This window comes from Astatotilapia calliptera, chromosome 18 (assembly GCF_964374335.1).
Source record: "Astatotilapia calliptera chromosome 18, fAstCal68.1, whole genome shotgun sequence".
Taxonomy (NCBI): domain Eukaryota; kingdom Metazoa; phylum Chordata; class Actinopteri; order Cichliformes; family Cichlidae; genus Astatotilapia; species Astatotilapia calliptera.
In genome coordinates, this window is record NC_137439.1 from 5,358,000 (window position 1) to 5,378,659 (window position 20,660).

Here is a 20,660-nt window from a genome sequence, read left to right on the forward strand (position 1 = left end):
CACTCTGTCATTCACGGGTTTTGATTTTGACAGAGAGGAGGGCTGGGTAGCCGTAGTTTTTGTTGACCGCTGCACTACATGTTTCGCTTCGTTATATTAGAGCCTGTGATGTTGTAAGAGTTTGAATCAGGAGCCGATGATACTACTCTGTAAACTCTCAAAGCACTTTAATTAAACGAGCAAACAATTCCATCTCTCGCATTATTGCGTAACTTTGACAGCGCGTCAGGCAAATAGGCAGGCTCCATCCCCGGCCTGTAGCGACTGTGGAAGTCGCTACAATGTTCTTTATTTATTTATCTGATCTAACAGGTTCTAGGTGCCCTAACCAGACTCAGTGGACGGAGGAGGCTGAGGCAGCTTTCCAGGACATCAGGCAATCCCTCAGTAAGACTCCAGTCTTGTATACCCCAGATTTTGAGAAACCTTTTATTCTTCAAACTGATGCTTCTGACAGGGGTCTGGGGGCTGTTCTTCTACAGGGACCACCCAATGAGCGACACCCAGTGGCTTTCATTAGCCGTAAAATGTTCCCAAGAGAGACGAGATACTCGACGGTGGAAAAGGAGGCTTTAGCAATCAAGTGGGCACTTGATTCCCTCAAGTATTACCTCCTAGGCCGGGAATTTACACTGGAAACTGACCACAAGGCGCTCCAGTGGTTGGAGAAAATGAAGGATACGAATGGACGAATTACCAGATGGTACCTTGCGATGCAGCCATTCCGTTTTACCATTCAGCATATCGCAGGCAGGAACAACTGCACAGCGGACTATCTCTCTCGCTGTTCCAGCTCACTGCTGAAGGGGGGGAGTGTGTGATGGGTGCATGCAACCACACAACTGAGACACTTAGGTAATATTCATTTGGTCTTTTGTCTTATGTTTACGTTATGCTTTAAAGTTTCTGTGATCATAAGTTAACTAATTTGATATTTTGAGGTTACCTGTAATGCATGACAGCACTAAACTATAGCCCAAATGGTGGCATAGACTTTGCTTTGCATTGTTTGTTATTTTATATAGGTATGTTATATTGATTATATTTCTGCTCTTTCTCAGTTACCTGACCTCCGCTCCAGTCCTTCCTGGTTTGGCTGAAAGAGGAGGCTGAGGGTGGAGCTGGTTTAAATGCAGAAGCCAATAAAGTGGACTGGACCATCTATTGTGATCATGCAGGGGGAATGGGGTTCTTCTTGAATGATGGTTATCTGTTATCCCTTTAGTTTTCACCTTTGGTTTATATAATGGTTTATTCATTTGCTATATAACTGGAGCTGTTTCTCATTTGGGCAGGTCAGTTTGAGTTATGTTTTTGTTAAGTGATTTTTGAGTAGCGGTCTGTTAAGGTAACCTCTTTTATGGGCCCACTTGGTTCTTACAAACTTTATTTTTTGTTATTTTGAATTTTTGTAATCATTTTGTCCTTTTTGGGGTATAATAAAACCCTTTTTTTTGAAGATTACATTTGTGCCTGTGTGTTCCTGGCGGCTTGGATCATGACAGTCTCAGTGAAATAACACTGACTCATGCAGGACTCTGATAAAAACTCAGCTTGTGGGCTAACAGACTAAAATCAAAGAATGCTTCTCTTTTTCTCTTTTGTTAAAAACGTTGAACATCCAGTGAGACACAGAGTAAAGTGACTTTCCGAGATTGTTTCTTCTTCTACAGATTCAGATAAATGATGTCATTTTGAGCCAGAAAGAACATTTCCATCATAAAGTAGAAGACTTTTATATTCTTTATTTATTTATCTGGTAAAAAGTCTCATTGACTTTAAAATGTCTTTTTCAAAAGAGATCTGGCCAAGACCAGAAGCTCCAGTTTTCTCTGCTTCTGTTTGCAGCAGAGCAAAAAGGACAGAGAGCAAGGGACGAGAGAAGACACGAGACAAAGACATGAACGGGACCAAATACTAACCAAGACAACCTAAACAACAAATACTGAATAAATTCAAGAGCGTAAGCCCTTGAATTCTGATTTAATAAAGTAAATCAGAATACTTTATTAATCCTGAAGGATTAATAAAGTATTCTGATTCTGATAACTAGGAAACATAAGATACACAGAGAACAGAATAATGATTAAACAAGACTCAAAAAACCATAAACACAAAACACTGGGTCAACGACCCAGGTACCCTAACAGCCGAGGGAAAAGATGACCTCCTATTCACATCAGTATGGTATATTTTACTCCCATATCACTACTCAAAGATCATATTTTATTGTTGTAGGTTGTGGAGGTGACACACACACAAGCTGTAGTTCAACAATGACTTCATTCCTCTATTGACCTATAAAGAGGTCTTGTTACATAAGATTAAAGCTGGAAACTGACACACATAAGCCCAAACACATTGTGTTATTGTGGACGTTGAAGTCACTGCATGTGTTTTTCATGAAGATTAAACTTTCCTGTGCTGTTGGTTCTTTGTTTAATTCTGTTGATTCTTACTTTTTTGTTCCTAAAGTTTAGTTTAAACTAAACCTAGTGTTCACATTTCCCCTGTCTCGTGTAGTCAATTAGGATCAGCTGTGTCTTTGCCATTCCATGTCTCCCCCTGTGTGTATTTATACTATGTGTCCTCGTGTGCTCCTCGCCGGTTCATCTGTGTTTTTTCCTGCATCATTCTGTGTCGTCTCCCTGCATCTCCATTTTAGGTTTCAGTTCTGTGTTGTGTTAGTTTTTTCCAGTTTAGGTTTCACCTCCTGCTGGCCTCCTTCGCCCGTTCCTAGATGCCCCTGGTCTCATATCGCACTGGACTTCATCACTGGTCTCCCACCATCCTCAGGTAACAGTTATTCTGACCATCATCGATCGGTTCTCCAAAGCTGTGCATTTCATTGCTCTGCCTAAGCTCCCATCAGCTCTGAACACCAGCCAGATTCTTACACAGCATGTGTTCACGTTCTGGGTTTGGAGAGAGTTTTGCAAGGAACTAGGGGCTCAAGTCAGCTTACCATCCGGTTTCCATCTCAAACTAATGGGCAAATGGAACAGGCAAGCCACCTTGGCTTTCATACCTTGGCTCAGGCGATTAGAGGATCATCAGGGGGTCCTTTTGGGCTTTCCAAATTAATCTGTTCACTGAGTCACATGTATTTTCACAGTAAATTTGTCGGTGTCTGGTTTTTGGCGCAAGATACTAACAACATAAGTTGAGGCTGAATTCCAGTGTGTTAAATAAACTGCTTCTACCGAGAAACTAATAAGACACTACGTTGAGCTAGTTGCAGCCACTTTACCTTCCACATTTAATTTTGTCTAATACTGGCTTCTGTAGCAATAATACGTTAGAATTTCTTCTGAAGACGCGGCCATTAGTCCAGTACATTGAAGTCGAGGTTTGTTTATTTTGTTTATGGTGTCAGTGACGTCCTGGCTTTTGCCGGCTATGAAATAGAAGTTGATTTAAGGAAAAGCAGATGCTGGCTTCACGGTGCAGTTGAACGCTGGCAACGCGAGAGCGAAACACGTCCGTAGGTTTGGTTTATGATACGGCGTGTTCCGGTGGTGCGGCCGTGAAGTGCAGTAGTGGTTGGTGCTAGTTTTAGTACATTGGATAGAGGTTTGACGGTGGTTTGTGGCGTCAGTCGAGTTTTAAGGGCTGCGGTCATAATACAAAGTAAAATTTTAAGTACATAGAGCAAAACCTGGTTTATGATGTCAGGTATAACTTCGGGGATGCAAGCATCACTTTTATGATGCGACTTTGCCCCGTTGTGGGTCATAAGCGCAGAGAAAGGGGTATTTTGTTCTATGGTGCAGTGTGCTTTAAGAAGATCTAATAGTTGAGCTCAGAGGTTTCTGTGTAAAATTCCCGCTGAAGAAAAGTGTTGTGTGTGTGTGTGAAGGCGCGCTCTGAGTGAGAGTGTGTGCGAAGCTGCGAAGCGCGCTCTGGGTGCTGTCTTGTGTGTAAAGCGCGCTCTAGGTGTTGTTTTGAGTGTGAGTGAGGCGCGCTCTGAGTGTGTTTTTTGTGTGAAGTGTGAAGCGTGAACACAGTGACAGTGACGGTTGATGTGTTTGATTAGGAGGACATTAGAGCAAAGACACATTTTAGGATCAAAGGTTGATGCCTAGTGTACCTGTGGAAATAATTTTGCCCTAGGAGTGGCGACCCTCCTGTTCGTGGACGCGCGGCCAGGACCGGCGGCGTCCGGGTGCCGAGGTGGTGACTTGGGGAGGTGAGGGCCCCCGCATAGCTACGGAATAACACTGGGACCGCAGCGTAATCGCGGGTTCACATTTATTCCGGACTAGAACAAGACACATTTTGCGAACAAAGGTTGAGTCTAGATTAGTTAAGAAATAAAAAGGTTAAAATTCCTCGTTTCAGTGGTTAAAATTGTTGTGTGCCTGTCCCCTGACGAGTGTGAAATTAGAATAAAGAGGGAATTTGGAGCCACATAGAGATAGACCCAGCCAACATTTATATGTGGGGCCCATATGGTTTGGAAATGGGCTGAAAAATGGGCCCCATATAGGATTGTCCGCGGGTTCCGTAATGGCCCCATATTAAATGCCCATATAGGTGTTATGTTAGGAAAATCTGGGAACTAAATGGGCCCCAACTGGGAAAAGTACACAGAAACCCACCTGGGCCCCATCTTTCAAGTTTTTGTGGGTACCATGTAGGCACCACATAGGCTAAAAAGTGGGTTTTAAGTGGGATTGTCCGCAGGTTCCATAATGGCCCCATTTTATAAGCCCATCTCGGTGTTATATTGGTAAAATCTGGGAACTAAATGTGCCCCAACTGGGCAAAGTACACAGAAACCCACCCGGGCCCCATCTTTCAAGTTTTTGTGGGTACCATGTGGGCACCACATAGGCTAAAAAGTGGGTTTTAAGTGGGATTGTCCGCGGGTTCCGTAATGGCCCCATTTTATAAGCCCATCTCGGTGTTATATTGGTAAAATCTGGGAACTAAATGGGCCCCAACTGGGCAAAGTACACAGAAACCCACCCGGGCCCCACCTTTCAAGTTGTTTTGTGGGTACCATGTGAGTACCACATAGGCTAAAAAGTGGGTTTTAAGTGGGATTGTCCGCGGGTTCCATAATGGCCCCATTTTGTAAGCCCATCTCAGTGTTATATTGGTATAATCTGGGAACTAAATGGACCCCAACTGGGCAAAGTACAAAGAAACCCACCCAGGCCCCACCTTTCAAGTTGTTTTGTGGGTACCATGTGAGTACCACATAGGCTAAAAAGTGGGTTTTAAGTGGGATTGTCCGCGGGTTCCATAATGGCCCCATTTTATAAGCCCATCTCGGTGTTATATAGGTTAAATCTGGGAACTAAATGGACCCCAACTGGGCAAAGTACACTGAAACCCACCTAGGCCCCATTTTTCAAGTTCTTAGTGGGTACAACATGAGGAAAACATGAGCTAAAAAGTTGGAATGGCATTAGCAGTGGGTTCTGTATTTGCATCTTATTTCTAGTTTGAATTGACTAAGTTCTGGCACTGAGTGGGCCCCATGTAGTAAAACAGTCACAAAATCAATTTTTCAGACGGCTAATACGGGTTCTGTGACACAAAGACACCAAATATATTAAAGCTGACCGCAAACAAAATCTAGTTTGTAAATAAAACCATTTCAAAAATCACGAGGGTACACAAAACAACATTTTTCACATTTATTTTGTCCAACAACTGTGATTTTACGTAACTGTATTCCAAAGTGCGTAAACGTTTAAAAACTAGAAATGTCAAACTACAGCAAAATTCCTTAGATATTTGGAACTGTAGCAACATGGGGAAAAAGTCAGATGGAAAACTCAAAAGCTTATCTTGAATCAGCAGGGTTTGTTTTTTTACAGAGCCGTAAGTCTATTTTGTACCCTTGCAGCCCTCGGTCCTCCTCTGTCTTTAGCTCCACTGAACCACTTGGACAGAGCCTTCTCTGCTTCTTGCAAGTTGACTTTTGATGTTAAATAATTCTTCAGTGCCTCTGCAAATGAAGAAGAAGAAAAACGGGCAAGCCAAAGTAAAGTTAATCTTAGCTTACTTCATTTGGTGATGATTTTCAAAGAACAATGTTTATTTCACTTTATTGCCTCAAAAAATATATACAAATTGCATGATAACCAATCTCAGTTACACTTTCAAACACTTTATTAAAAAAGTTTAGTTTTCTAAAGTTCAAATGTCTCAAGTGAAACTAACTTACCATACACAACATTAAAAAGACGCAAATCTCTGAACTTTTTTTCCCCATGTCGGCCAAGCATGTTGTACTCCACAGCCAGCTCAGGTGATATGAGGAATTTCATCATCCTTCTTGTGGCATCGTCTACACTTGTTTCCCCTGTATCTGCTACCATGGCAACCTGAGGGGAACATACAAAAAGGACAGATTAGATACTGGCATCTGGTTAGGATGCCTCCCTGGTGAGGTGTTTTGGGCACGTCCCACCAGGAAGAGACCCAGAACACCCAGGACATGCTGGAGGGACTATGTTTTTCGGCTGGCCTGGGAATGCCTTGGGATTCCCCCGGAAGAGCTGGGCCAAGTGCCTGGAGAGAGCGAAGTCTGGGCCTCTCTACTTAGTACCGGATTGGGTCGAGGGGCAGCAGCCTAAGCTTAAGATAATGGACCGGAATGGAGGATAAATGGACACTTTACATATTACTTAATGTTTACTGTGTGGTGATAAAAAAAAAATGGTAGTAAACACAAGCTAAACTAAAAAAATTAATTGCGCTTCCTTAACCCTTTATCCCCAATAATGTTACGCAGGATAACTGGTAGGTCTGGTAGGTTTTTTCCTCTACTGTATATTATATGAATGTAATCAAGGATTAATAACAGAAAGAAAAAAGAAATTGAAATTTTGCCATTTTTACTAAAGGCAATCAAAATGTACATGAATAAAATATTTAAATTAGTCAATTCAAATTAATAACTCTAAAACACTGAACAAAATTAAGTATTTGACCCTGTGGTTTATTTTCGGACATCTCTTTTCTTCTAAAAGTCCAGGCGTGTTGGGCCCCTGGCAGAGCTCAGGTTTGACGAGACAGGTTTGGAAAAACCTGTCGCTGGCGACTTTTTGGGGGCTAAAGGGTTAAAATAAATAGGAATTGGCCAAAATTTGTATAAACTATGAAATAGCAGAACAAAAGTAAAAAAAAAAAATCTTTATCTGTTATCAGAATCAAATATTTGATTAGAATAAAAAATTTAACTTTCTGGAAGATTTCTCGTTACATCTGTCATAAAAGTAACAACATCTCAGAAAAGAAACATGATAGCAACAGAAAAATATGATAGCAGTGTGATGTGATGGTCCCTGGCCAGATTTTTACACATATTATAAGCCCTGTGACACAAAAACCACAGAACTCTGACACGCACAGACTGTTTTCCTTCGTGCTAATGAAGAAAAATGCTGGTCTGGTATGTAAAAGGGAATTTATTCTTCCAGGACCTGAAGCTCCGTAATGCAGCCCTCCAACAGCCAAACCTATCTGTTCTCTGATTGTCTTGATGCATGCTCAATCATCCAGGTAAGTAAATCTCCAAAAGTTGATTCTGTTCATCTGGACGTAGCGCTTGCAGCATTTTCTCCCACTGAAAATGCTACGTCCAGATGAACAGAATCAACTTCTGGAGATGTTCTCTGATTGGATTGTTTAATTGGTGATTGACATGAAATTGACCAATCAGCTGAAAGGAAGAAAAATAGGGTCAAAATTTGGATGTGTAAGTATAAATCCACACACAGCCAGGAAAGCCGAGCGCAGAGTTGTTTGTAGCACCAATTCAGCCAGAGTGGAGCCAGATGGATTTTCCATCCATCCACACTGTAAAGTCTATAGACCAGCAAGTGATAAATTAACAGTGTTGTTGGTATTTTCTAAAACAGTTGTATGCAATAGGAATTGCTGTTTATAGTCCTCCTGTATATCTGCATGTTCCCTCCCAATTAAAACCTGTGATAATGGAGATTCAAATTCATGTCATACCTATACCAACAGTTATCAAGTATCCAGATCGACCTTTACTGATGTGCTCTGTCAGTGCGCCCCAGGGCAGCTGTGGCTACAATGTAGCTTGCCATCGCCAGTGTGTGATTGTGTGTGTGAATGGGTGAATGACTGAATGTAGTGTGAAGCGCTTTGGGGTCCTTAGGGACTAGAAAAGCGCTATAAAAATGCAGGCCATTTACCATTTAAAGGAAAATTGTTATTTCCATGTATTTTCCTGTTCTGCCTTCAACTTTGAGGACTTCCCCCCACATTTCTAGTTGTGACAGTGCACCTACAACAAAAAAAATCTGCTGTGATTTACATTTGTTGAAAGAGCAATTTTGTAAAATAGTCTATTTTTGTATGCACAGTTTACAAATCTGTCCTGTACAGCATGGACTGATTGCATGCTAAAAAGTTGTTGCTTAAAAATAAAACAATAAATTTTTAATTAATAACATCAGCAGAAAGCCTTGTTATTAATTAGATGTACAATTTCTATAGAATACGAAACAACTCAGTTCATTTTTGATCATATCAATACCAGCATATTACACAACTAGTGATGGGATTTTCGTCTCTTTTTAGAAAGCCGGCTCTTTCGGCTCCCAACCGGCTCTTCAGGTTGTTTTGTTGCTTTAATTAATTTATTATTAACAACAATATAAAATTATGAACAAAAGGAATTACTAATGTAAAAAAAGAAACGTGGTTTTATTTATATATGTTTATATATAAATATATATGGTGGCCCCTAGAGACAAAGCATGTACAAACTCCAAAACCCATTTCTAGCGTCAACTGAACTTCCAAAACAGAGCTATCTAGATCACTTAATTTACACAATTGAAATCATATGTGTATTTTTTGTGTATTTATACACAAGCACTCATATATATTCATAAAAAATTCCAAAAGCTGTTCATTTACCTGTTACTACCACACACCAAATCCGGTCGTTGGTACTTCCTGGCTTGTGTAGCCACTAGGTAACAAAATCTCAACACTGTGCCTAGCATCCTGGAGCACTTCTGTTGTGTTTTGTACGTGCTTTGGAGTTTGTACGTGCTATGGAGTTTTTACGTGTTTTGGGGTTTGTACGTGCTTTGTCTCTAGCAGCCACTGTAAATATACTTTTATTTATTCTCTCCACATAAAATGTAATAAATAAATCATATAATACAAAAAAAACAACTATTCACATTTCAACTTTTAACTATTTAAATTTTCAGCTTTTTCCTTTTAAACAAATTTAAAGTGAAACAACACAAAACACTGCAAACCACAACACAATTAAATATAAATTATAATATGAAAACAAACAGAAGATGCACATTCTCTGTCATATGGGCCTGCATGAATAAACTTTCTGAATCCTTTATCATCCGCAATTGAAAATAGTTGTGGATGATTACTATACCTTTCTAATGTGACGTTGTTGTCCCTGGCTCTCTTTCTCTCTCTCTCCCTCCTGCTCTGTTACTGTGCTACTGCGTGTGTAACAACCGCCCCTCCCCCCTCTTCCCAGCGCAAAGCACAAGGCTCGCGTGCAGAGTGAAGCGGAAAAAAGTGCGAGAGAGAGGGTGAGAGAGAGAGAAAAAACACGCTTGTGTCGTTCACTTCAAAGAGCCGTTTCGTTTTGACCAACACATCACTAACAACCATGATGAAAAACGCTCATCTGCTTCCATCACCATCAGCTGATTAACATTGAGCTGCTGCAGTCAACACCATCAAACTAATTTACTGTTTAATGTTATGTTATTGAATGCTTTTATTTTTAAATCTTGAAGAAAATATAATCTGATCAAACATTATTCAGCTTTAAATATTGTTCAGCTTTAAAGTTACTGTGCAACTGTGTAATAAAATGTGCTCACGACTTTGGCCTTGAGAGCGATAAGAAGCGATCGCCTCATCCTGCAGGTGCAAGATATCTGCAAGCGAAGAGACTAGAACACCCAAGGCCGCTTTCCTTTTATGGAGTTGTTTTTCTGCTAATGCAGCACTGTCCTCACAACCCCCTCCTGTAAGTTTTAGAGAATATATACCCATTCTCACAGCAAATCTGAGGAATCTCCTGATGTGAGCTGTGTTGAGAGGTTGTCTCTGTCACAATAAAAGTTCACTGATTCCCCATCTGCAGCAGGTGTCCGGTTGTCTTCATTCTCCGCCAGCCTGGTTAAGTCAATTCCTCCTTAACATCTAAAAGAACCTATTTAATGAAGGAAGACGGGTTCACTTTGTGTTTAATATTATTCTATTGCTGTTGTTGTTTTTTTAAATCCTTCAATTGGCGTCACGAACAGGATCCGCTCCAGGGCAACTGGAACGGATGGGAGGACATCGGCAGTGGTCTGAGTGAACGGAGTTTGGACAAAAGCTGTGTGCACACAAAAACAAGGTAAGCAGACCTTTTATTTCTGCTATATTGAACATTATAAAAATACTTAGTGTCCAAACTCCTAGTAATTCATAACCAAAATTGTCTGGCTTACTTAAGGCTTGTTGAGAATCAGACAAGTGAATAAGAGATAAGTGAATAAGAAATAAGTGAATAAGTGAATAAAGATAAGAGTGAACTGAGGTCTGACCACGGTTGCAGCCGACGGGTTGCTCTCCGGTGTCGGATACATACCTCAGTGCAGGTCTGGGACCTTGAAAGGGTTTATTAGTAACGCCTTTCTAAACAAATTAAAAGGTTAAAGGCCTTGAGAATATTTTTTAGTAATATTCTCTAAACTACAGAAGGGTTAGGAAGGCCCAGAGGACTTTATTAGAAAAGATCCTCTAAAACTTAAAAAGGAGAAGTACTGGTTGGAGTCCAAAGGAGGGGTCCCTTTGATCAATAGGAGAAAACGGATCTCTTCTTAAAACCCCGATGATTTTAGTGTTTTAAATGTTTTGATGTTCTGTTTGATATTGGACACACATAAATACACGCTGAATGCTTGCTGTGGAACACTGGGCAGGACAGTTTGGTTCTCCGTTGTTCACAGATTACACAATTAAAGGAACTAGGTTCCTCTTTTGGTTAAAATAATACACCACACATAGAATTTTTTTACACATTTATTACATACATAAGGAGGGTAATGAGTGACTGCAGGTAATGTATGAAGTGTGAATGAGACGTGTGAACAAGGTGACAACCAACTAGCACCCCTATCAGGAAGCTCTAGGCAAGGTTACCCGCCAGACTCCGGTTTGGTAGAAGCCTGGTAACACCTGAAGGGATATTTCAGTGCTGACTCACCTTTAAAGCAGCGCCCCAGCTGTTAGTGCCTAACAGAGGCAGAAACCCAGCTGGCCCAAATTCTCCTTTAAAATCAATAAATAGAACATAAATTACCGGTGTGTGTAAATAAGTTGTATAAATCTGTTAGATCTGAAACTCCTGCTAAAAAACTTCCTCTCTACAACTCTTTTCTCTTCTCTCCCTCTTTCTCTCAGTTGGGATTCTGTGTGTGTATGTGTGCTGGAGAAATAAAAAAAAAGGAAAAGGGTCTCTCTCTGTCTCTGTGAGAGGAAAAAGGTGGGGGCCGAGTGAGCCCGCGGGGCCGAGCGGGTCCGCGGGAGCGAGCGTGTATGCTGTATGAGGAAGAAGGGAGTGAGAGGGAGCGAGGGAAAAGAGTAATCGAGTATTTGGTGATTTTTTTATTATTTCAGAGGCACTGGGTAAGAGTTTTGACTTTAGCTGTGAGAGTTGTGAAAAGAGCAGGTTTTTCTTTTGTTGTAGACTGTGAGTAATCGGTGTTTTTCTGCCTATTGTGCTGCGTGGAAGACACAGAAGTGTAGAAATGTTTGTGGTTTATCTTTGTTTGACGTTTTATATAGAGTTGGTTGATTCAGGGTGATTTCTCCCGTTTAAGGGAGGAGTTGCATTGTGGTTATGTTAAAGCTTTGCTGTAGGGGTATGTGTGTGATTTTGTGCTGGCTTCGCATGTTTAAATGGATGCATAGAAGTTTGTCAGTGAGAAATTGTTATGGTGGGGTTTTAAAGTTAGTAAAGAGTCAAACAACGCCCACTGTTTTAAAAAGGCCCAAAACATCATAAAAGACACCTCACATCCTGGCCACTCCCTGTTCGAACTGTTGCCCTAAGGCAGACGGTACAGGGCAATCAGAGCAAGGACTAATAGACTCAAACACAGCTGTTATCCAACTGCAATAACACATCTGAATACTACAAAAATGTCCACCATGCCACTCTTGTGTTAATCTATGCACGGTCTGAAGCATGACGGTGGGAATACTTAGTATTTTAAGTATTCTATCTATTTTATTGATTGAATTTTATTGTTTTTTTATATTTGATATTACTAGGGATGATGCAATGATCAGGGACCATTCTTAATGTCGTCGGTCTCATGACAATGACAATAAAGTTTTTGATTTTGATTCTGATTCTGAAATACACCCTCCTCAAGAGTTCAATGATTTAGGCAGTTATGTTTATACAAATACTAAATGTATGTTTAGTGTCTTCATACAGGTGTTTTTTCTTAACCTGGAAGCCTGAGTACGGCAGCAGAAGACAGGCCAAGCTTTGGCTAAAATTCACGGCTGGACACCAGAGTTGTCCTCACCCCTCCCGGTAAAACAAAAAAGAGAGAATGTAGTTTGAGGCGGGTTTTTCTCGCTGACCTGCTCTGGGTGCTGTGTCCCTGAATCTCACCAGTGTTAACCTCTGGCGGAAGACATGGAGAAAAGGAAAAGATGTTCCTGGTAAATCACTGAAACAAATAAAACCACACACAACCAGAGAAAGATATGAGAAGGGTGAGGAACAGACACATGTGCGTGTTAGAGAAATGCCTCGTTTGAGAAAAAGTTAAAGTAACCCATATACAGACGCACCCATACATGCAATGAAGAAACAGCTTACATACATGTGCACGTACATGCAAGGTTAAAGTAGCGACACTTAACATACACCTGTTTTTAAATGATATAGTTCATACATTACTGACAATTAAACGCTTTGGGTTGCAGGACAACAACGTAACGTCAAAAGACAAAGACACTGGTCTGAGGATTAAGTGAGGACACGACAAATTTAGTGGTTAAAAGGGTCGACTTGGGACATGTTTTTGTTGATTGTTTAAGACAAATGACTACTGAATGATAGGAAATTCCTTTTTAGGTTTCTAAACAGGATCTTAAGAATTTTAACACGTACCTGTGTTGTCCTGTCAACTTGAGGGGTTATGAGTTGATTATATGGAGAAAAAAAAAAAAAAAAAAAAAAAAAAAAAAAAAAAAAACAAAAACAAAAAAGGGGGGAGACGAGATCTCGTTGTTTCTCCCCTCTCGGGATAACACAGCCAACACAGCACAGCCAACACAACATCATTTTCCTGTTCGCCTGTTTTGTTTTGTTTTTGTTTTTTCTGAGAGCCGAAGCTGACCTGGACTCCTACCCTCCCCTCTACCATCGTTGCCCTCTCCGCGACCATCTTTGACCCTTTGACCCCTGAAGGCCACAGCAGCTGGACTCACAACAACAACTTGAGGATGTCAACAGTGCTGCAAAAGAGTGATCTCATGCAGCAGAGACGGAGAGCACTAAACCTAAAGCCCGTTTCACTACACGGGGGAAATTCCCAGGCTGCGTCAGCTGACAGAGCTGTGACGAGACGCGCATTAAGCCCGGAGGAAAAGGGACGGTGAGCAGAAGGATGCTGACCTCTGAGAAGAGCCGAACAGCAGAGCTGCAGAAGGCCGTGGAGCAAAGTAAGGAAGATGCAGGCAGCTGCAACAACGGATGAAAACAGACCCAAAGAGGAGGGGAGGACCCTAGGCCATGCGTCAGGCCGCTGGTTTACCTAAACTACAGAACAGGAAGGTGATGAACACAAACATATACCAACACACGAACACACACTTCTGCATGCGCCTACTTAGAATGAAGGGAAACACACACATGAACACTTATGCACTTGTTGAGGGAGTAAAAACTGATACATACCCATGCACTAAAATCAAAATGTTGATTTAATTTACTAAGAAGTGACACACAATGCTCTAGCTGCTGCAATGAAGAATGCTTTACTGACAAAGGCTCAATGCTGCACACAACAAAGTCAAATACAGAATTTGCTATAATAATAAGCCCAGAGGGCATTTGTGTGGTCTGGGGAGCAGAGTCCGGAGCGGTTTGGTTATGAAAATGATGCCCGTGCGAGATATCTGGGGCTTAAGGCCTCGACTTAATTGTTTACTCTACACTAAAAAGAAAAGAAAACACTCTGAGCAGTGGTGCAGAGTGAAAACGAGGAATTAACAGTGTGAGTTTTATTTCAGAGCGCCACGTCATTGTGATGGAGATTTAATAAAGGAGGAACACACGGACAAAGAAGAAGAGAAGGGGGGGCAGCCCTTGAACGCGATTGCCTGAGGCATTAAAGTTCTGTACTAAATTCTGGTTTCCAGTGTGAGAAAAGTCACGCAGTGCCAGTAGTAGAGCTAGGTTGAGTGATGATTCTAAATTACTGTAAGTAAATCATCGTACACCGTTCAAGTTTCATGATAACGGGGATCTAGACTTTGTTGAACCCTAGGCAATTTGAACAGGTAAAAGTCGAGTGACCAAGTAGCAGTTGAATAAAAGTCATTGAATAAGTGTTGAAATAAACTGGCAGAATTAAGAGAATTAAAACATTTCAAGAGCTCAACTTACTTAATGGTTCAATTTTGTTTCACGAACGCAAAACATATAGGTTTATGAATATGAAAAGGTTGAGGTGGTGTTGATTTGACTCTGTGTAGGTTTAGGTTGGTATTTTTATTGATGGGAAGAATATTCAGTGACAAGTCCTAAGACCCGGGCGTCTGCATTTTGTTTTTGTTATTTTTCATTTTATTTTGTTTTATATTTACTGATTTTTGTTTGTGAATCTTTTCTTTAAGCAGATCTGCACATCGGAAATTACAAGCATTACACGTCGGCGAGAAAATTGTTGTAAGTGAGTTTCTCCGCATTGAAATGGGTTCTGGAGGAAACACTTGTGGGGACAATTAGAAACGAGAGTCCCTGTTTAAAAAAGGATTCAGCGAGGTAATCCAAACTCAAGTTCTTGTTTCTTTTTGAGATGACGTCATTTTGCTGAGTGTGGAAACTAGATGCGACGACAGGTTTCACTATCAGCAAAGAACGGATGAATGGATGAAAGACTGGGAATAAAAACAAACGGACTGACTGGTAAAAGATGACAAGACTTGACCATGACTCAAGGTTAACCACCTCCACCTAGATAGGATAAAAGGGTGGATGAATTTATGTGGGTTTCTTTTACAGGAGTAGAAGGATGACAAAATATTCGAGGATGAGTGAACCTGTAAATGCCATTTTTGTGTCTTGTGTTGCTTACAGAGGTAACTGCGCAGCGTTACCATTTACATTTTCTTCCCTACAGGGTTACAGTTTTAATGTTTTTCTATTACAGGATTTCTGGGCGGATGTGTGAAGAAACGGTGTTTATGGGTTAGGAGTTGGGGATGCTATTACACTGTATTTACAGGAAATGTTTTATAGCACCTATGGAATGAGGATGCCTGACTACGGTCAATGTGCTGCTAATGTTTGCTTTGCTTTGGTGAGAGGGGTGCAGTAGAAAACAGACAAGTGACATGAAAACAAGTAATAATAACAAATAACAAATTTGGGGACAGTTTGACCTAGAGCCCACTAACTGGCCATTAGGGGCTCTCTCTCTCTCTCTCTCTCTCTCTCTCTCTCTCTCTCTCTCTCTCTCTCAGGTTGTTGCTCTTTAACTCCTAGAACACGCCCTTGGCGAGGTGGGGGGAACTGGACCACCTTTCTGTGCCCCATCATCCTCTATTAGACGACATCCAAGCTAAGTAAACATGTCTTGGCCCTTTCCCCCTGAAATGACAGGCAGGCAAAGATGTTGCGTCTTTGTTTGCTTCCTGGCCCTGGGTCTCATTCCCATTGGCATAATCCTGATCTGTGAAGGGCCCCCGACACTTCTGATACCTTCAAGTTCAAAAGCTTCGCCCCCTTCTGACAGTCCCAATCTGACAAATGTAGCCCCTAGGGTCTTGCCCACCACTTCCTCTCCAGTTTTGCCCACGCCCGATCCATTTAGAAAGAAACGAGACACGGTTACCTCCTCGCCAACGGATGATGAAAACTCTGATCGTGAGGGTGACGAACATTATCGTCTTTCTCTTGTTTAAATGCTTCTAGAATGGTTGTTTCTCTGTGGTGTTTTGTATTAGGCTTGTTATTAATTGTTTCCCTCACCCACTTCCTCTTGAAGGATATATCTGGTTGAACTGTGTCTGGTCGGGTTGTGAGGGTTAAGCGATGTTCTCAGGGTCTCCGGACTTAAGCCTGAGCGAATGTGTACTCCCACCACTGGATATAAATTGTTTTTTTCCACACCCCTTCCTCACGTTTTACCATATTCACTTTTGAATGTCCTTAGCAGTTACCGTTCTGTGTTTATTTTACGATTGATTTATTCTTTCACATTTTCACGTTTATATCTCTCATTATTATAGTATACTCTGTACTCTCCACATTTTTATCATTACTTATGCTTTTTGGTTGCTGAGTTACAGGGACTGTTAATTTTGTGTCACTACCCTGGTTGCACTAACTCGTTGTATCCGTGTGTGCAGGACAGCTGTTACTGCTTTCATCGGGAACCGAGACTGCTTGCAGCCGACCCCTGGGCAGGGTGGTGCCTGGACTCTTTTCTCCTCATCTGCAATGACAGATAAAGACAAATGATAAGACCCGAGGAGTTTTTCGAGCCAGGCTTCGACACGTCTCTGTGTTCCTTTGAATGTTACTTATTTTTGTGTGTTGACCCATTTAAGATGGGTCAAAAGGGGGATTTGAAGAAAATATAATCTGATCAAACATTATTCAGCTTTAAATATTGTTCAGCTTTAAAGTTACTGTGCAACTGTGTAATAAAATGTGCTCACGACTTTGGCCTTGAGAGCGATAAGAAGCGATCGCCTCATCCTGCAGGTGCAAGATATCTGCAAGCGAAGAGACTAGAACACCCAAGGCCGCTTTCCTTTTATGGAGTTGTTTTTCTGCTAATGCAGCACTGTCCTCACAACCCCCTCCTGTAAGTTTTAGAGAATATATACCCATTCTCACAGCAAATCTGAGGAATCTCCTGATGTGAGCTGTGTTGAGAGGTTGTCTCTGTCACAATAAAAGTTCACTGATTCCCCATCTGCAGCAGGTGTCCGGTTGTCTTCATTCTCCGCCAGCCTGGTTAAGTCAATTCCTCCTTAACATCTAAAAGAACCTATTTAATGAAGGAAGACGGGTTCACTTTGTGTTTAATATTATTCTATTGCTGTTGTTGTTTTTTTAAATCCTTCAATCTTTACCAGCGCTTAAAGACTGTAGATGTTCACACCTGGTGTTAGAAAACAGAGCTCCCAGCAGTATTTTTTTTTATAACAGGAAATTTTAATTTTTATTGGTTACCGTGTTTATTACCACTTTTATCAGTAATGTACTTCCTATAAAATATGGATTTGATAAGTTACCGGTTTATTGAAATCAGCTAGTGAACACATCGATCACTTTATTGAACTACACGCCTTACACTCTTGTGAGCTCTGGTTACTAACAGCAGGTGTGAATGTTTGGAGTCCAAAACGCAGATAAAGATTAGAATAACAAGGCAATGTAAAATCAGTTTAATGCAGTTGACAGTAGCAGCTCAGATGGAAATCAGCTAATTGTGAGGAGAGCAGAGGACCAAAACTGTCAGAGTTGTGGGTCAAGTGAAGAGAACACTGTTGGCATTATTGTTAGCATAAAAGATGAAAATTAAATAAATGTTAAATTTTAAAATAGATCATTGCCTCCTGTGCCTAAATAAATATATATACTTAATACCAATAAAAAAAAAGGATGCCCCAAAGACCATCACTTTTCAAAAATAATAATAATAATAATAATAAGTAATACAAATAATATGAAAGTTACTTACATGTCAAAGATGGTGCTTGTGATCTTGAAGAATCTAAACGTGATAAGGAAATGAAAGAAAGTGCATGAGAAAATACAAACATTTTTGTTTTTTCCCAGGATAATTCAATATAAAAGATTCTCTTACTAATGCACAAAATGAACAGTGTAATTAAAAGTTTGAAAGGCACTGCATGTGTTTATATGATAAACTGACTAATTCAAGCAGCAAACACTAGCAGTGCAAAAATGTATCTAACTAGCTGACAGACTTTAAAGTCACAGGAAGATATATCAAAATGGTGACTTATGCCAGAACAAATGACTTGACAGACATAAATCCTAAATTCCTTTAAGTAAAAAAGGAATTACTTTTTTATAAGTGGTCCCTAGTGGTTTTCAAATTATTACATGGCTTGTTAATTTTTTATTAAATTATTAAGAAGCCAGATGAGTTCAAAACATTTACAAATTACTATAAAGCACTATCCAAACTTCAAATCAAGTGGCAAAATCTCCAAATTAAAAGTACTTGCAAACTATAAAAATTTGATTATACTTAAAAATATGCAAAAACGAATTTAGTGGAATTTTTACCTGCTCAAGAATACATTGAACATGCAATATTTAATTGAAAAGAACAAAATTTGTGTACTTTTAGAAAGGATTATTAAATATTTGGGGATACTAGACATAAAGAGGGTCTCGTACATTTACGGGCATCTAATTTCCTGGATTTAATGGTTTAAAAGTTTAATAGGTCTTTGAAGTTGATAATAAAATTGAGTCCATTATTAGCAAAAAGAATTAAAAAAAAAAAAAGAGCAAAAAAATGCTTAATATATAATAATTGTTTTAAACTTAAGCTTTGTAATTGTAGCAGATTTCATTATGTCTGTAATTTTTTATTTAGCCCCACAGTAGTAAAAGCCATAAATGGGAGTTAGATTTATTACTAGTATTTTACACAGCATTCAGCTATAATAACATGTTCTGCATTTTCCTACTTCACCATCTGATCTGAACAGCTGCACTCTCTTAATTAATTAATGACCTAACATTTCTCAGTAACCAATAACTAGATGGAACAGCACAGTATCTAAGAGAGTGATCAGACAGTGTTTGAGCTAAAGACGCTGTGTGTTTCTTTTGGGGGCTTTTTACACACTGATCCACCACCGTTTTCCCATAGTACAATGCATATCTGGTAACATTACCGTATTCAGATCAGAAAACCGTTTCAGCTGCAGGCATCTACTCCTGTAATTTAAACAATCACCTTGCTACACTGCACATGAATATTACGTAACATGGTATGACTAGCTCATGTTCAGACATTTAAGATACTGTTCAGCCATTTTGTTTACTGGGTAGTGCATAATGGCCGAGTTAGCTGAGCAGGAATCCACTAAAGCCAAAAAAATAATATAAATTTTTTAAATTAATTACAAAAACCTTATAGGAAAACCCAAGAAACAGTTGCAGAAGCACAGAAAAAAACTGCCGTGTACGTTATAGTGTGTAAATTCAAAAACTGTATAGAGAGAATGGTGCAATGAAAACAGAATAAGATAAGATGAACTTTATTGAGTAGAATATAGGCAGTAAGAGTTTTTTTAATTAACTTTAAATTATGTTTGCCAAAGACAATGCAGTAAATTAACCCAGTTCTACCTGCTAGCTAAAGATGTTATGCTTCTCCCCCTTATACCGTTTAGGACGACTATAGAAAGTTACTAAAATAACCATTGATGAAAACGTATCAAACTTTCAGTATTTACCTTTGTCATAGTTTTCGATTCTTTGGTATCCTTTTGTCCTCCACGTTCTTAAACACCAGGGAGAGAAAAGGCGCAACAGACGAAAGACCGCGAAGACTAGACGCTAGGCGGTGCAATCTGCTCCTCCCTCTTTTTAAACGAGCCAATAGGAGCTGCTCACATTAAAAACAACTTTATTTAAAAAGTCGTTTTACACCTGATACAAAAATTTTAAAAGTCAAACAATGCACAAGTTTAAAAGAACAATTTTATTTTTAAAAGTTTTTTAAGCATAGGGATGGTTAATATGTTTTAAAAAGTAATATATAATATTTATCAAAAAGTGTCACCCAAATCAACATCATAATAAAAATATAATTAATAAAAATATAATAATGATAAGAAGAAGAATAACAGTTTACCTAAAAGCTCTTCTAACATTAGACTGGTTTTGAAAAGTTTCAATAGTGTCAATACACCATAAGGACAAGGGAGTTTCACAGTTGAAGTGTGACTGCTTGAAAGACCCCATTCCCTCTCCTTTCCACTAGTTCAAAGAAAATATAAATTATTTCTGGTTATATAATTTGAGGGCACAAGTTTGAAGAGTAACATTTTAACAGATCGGTAATATACTTCAGGAGCTTTACTGGATCTGATTAACCAAAACTTCCATCTTCCATGTAACTAACTGTCTTTTCTCTAATACAGTAGAGTGTGTCTGATCTACTAAAAATCCTCAACTGCATGTTTGCTCAAGTAAATAGTCTTAATTGTTTGAACAACCAGTAATCCTTAATTTGCAAATGCCAAATCTGGATTTTGTCTGTGTAATTCACTTTTATCTTAGGTTTTTTATTCGTATTTTTTGCTTTTCTTTTTTTCTACTCTTGTGTCCGTTTTAATCACTTATTATTGCTGCTGTGACAAGTGAATTTACCTAAGAA

At 39.7% G+C, this 20,660-nt stretch overlaps 1 protein-coding gene and 2 long non-coding RNA genes across 3 annotated transcripts in view; 1 reads left to right on the top strand and 2 right to left on the bottom strand.

Moving 5' to 3' along the window:
- Positions 1-1,720: 1,720 nt before the first annotated feature.
- LOC145421845 (uncharacterized) overlaps positions 1,721-20,660 on the bottom strand; it is a 70,924-nt gene continuing 51,984 nt past the window's right edge. Inside the window, exon 2 of the long non-coding RNA XR_013903203.1 lies at positions 1,721-2,857. This is a non-coding gene — a long non-coding RNA (uncharacterized LOC145421845). The remainder of the gene's footprint in view (positions 2,858-20,660) is intronic.
- Positions 2,691-20,660, top strand: part of LOC113010273 (tripartite motif-containing protein 16-like) — a 29,984-nt gene continuing 12,014 nt past the window's right edge. Inside the window, exon 1 of the mRNA XM_080292670.1 lies at positions 2,691-2,796. The gene's annotated coding sequence lies outside the window, so the exon portion shown is untranslated. The remainder of the gene's footprint in view (positions 2,797-20,660) is intronic.
- Positions 5,635-19,926, bottom strand: LOC145421829 (uncharacterized). The gene is made up of 4 exons (XR_013903186.1): positions 19,735-19,926; positions 17,976-18,008; positions 6,182-6,341; positions 5,635-5,962 (listed from the first exon to the last, which is right to left on the bottom strand). It is a non-coding gene; the product is annotated as an uncharacterized LOC145421829 (long non-coding RNA).